The sequence below is a fragment of the Echinops telfairi genome, unplaced genomic scaffold, assembly GCF_000313985.2.
Source record: "Echinops telfairi isolate 266 unplaced genomic scaffold, ASM31398v2 ScPeMD7_21;HRSCAF=78, whole genome shotgun sequence".
In the NCBI taxonomy this organism is placed as follows: Eukaryota; Metazoa; Chordata; class Mammalia; order Afrosoricida; family Tenrecidae; genus Echinops; species Echinops telfairi.
The window spans coordinates 13,386,206-13,387,597 of NW_022103918.1; the positions used below are offsets into that span (position 1 = coordinate 13,386,206).

Genomic DNA, 1,392 nt, shown 5'->3' on the forward strand with positions numbered 1-1,392 from the left:
GTGCTGGTAAGGGATATTATGGAATGGGACTCAGGGAAAATTATGTCCTCTATGAAGGGGAAATGATCTCTGTATGCTTCTGATCCAACCATTCATTTAGGAAGGTTCTGGATTGAAGATAAAAGGGATAATTTTCTGCTCTGAGATCTGTTGCTTGCTGGGCCTCCATCTCATTACATGGTAAGTATTGGCATTAGGCAATTTCCAGAACTCTGCATCTCTGAGACTTCTGTTAACCAAGACTCTGCAGGTTAATCTCAGGCATTCTATGTGCAGATGCTACTAATTTGTTTTCTCTTGCTGAATTTCTTTCCTCACAAGGGTGAGGAATTTCTTTCCTCACATTCTTCCCTGTCAAGAAGTATATCTCCACTAACTCAGACCAAACACAACGAAGAGAGAGCTGATCCACCTCCCTGTGTATTTGCAACTTTCACATCATGGGTGGTCAAATATTTGCTACAATTTCTACTGCTATTTAACACATGCACCCACTTAAATGGCAAATATTCTTCTTTCATTATTGACATGTCTTCCAAAAATATCCATGAGGACTTAGACGACAACTGAAAATTCAAGCTTTTCACGTCTCTGTTAGCTATGAAAGAGCTACAGATTAAATAATTTCTACTGGACTCCCACTTCCCTTTCTTCTGACCCCTACTTCATTTGAAATAGAGCTAAATATATGTTGCTTTCACCATACCAAGCCTCATTAGTAGCCCTCCTTTACTGTATTAATTTCACCCAGTACCAACACATAGGGTCATATATAGGGTTGCTAGGGGCCAGAACAAACTCTATAGCACCCAACAACAACAACAATAAACAAACACAACTACTAAACTTTCTCAATATTTACCTAGTACTTACATTTAATAATACATTCTAGGTAAACAAACATTATTAAATTTTCACAATAGCTCTATGAATAAATGAATTATAAATGCACTTCATGGGTATTATGTGCTAATTTATCTTATCCTTTTTCAAGGAAATAAGGAAAGCCAAGCCATTCATGTTTTTTCACTCACCGATCCCGAGTCATTTATCTGGTATTTTCCCACATGCCTCAAGCCCATAATATACTTTTCTGTGCACTTTGCTAAAGTGAAAAATAAGAGAATTTCCACAGTCCCATCTGTACCCTGTTTTTCCCATTGCACTTAAAATGGGATGATTTTTCTAGTTCTTTGTTTCTGTAAAAACTCTCATATTATTACTTTAATAAAATTAACTTTATGGCAAATATCCTTTATTTCTTTACTATGATAGAGTTGCCTTATGTATTTTTTAAGTTGAAATTTTAAAAGTTTACTTTTCTACTTATTATCTCTGATACAGTGTTACAAAATCAGGAGGTTTTTGGATTACACATATGTTCAGTATAGA

General features: G+C 35.4%; 1 protein-coding gene across 1 annotated transcript in view; it reads right to left on the bottom strand.

The window, feature by feature from the left end:
* The window catches only part of LOC123521502 (inositol 1,4,5-trisphosphate receptor type 2-like), a 183,033-nt gene that overhangs the window by 107,272 nt on the left and 74,369 nt on the right, over window positions 1–1,392 (bottom strand). The gene's annotated exons all lie outside the window — the stretch shown is intronic.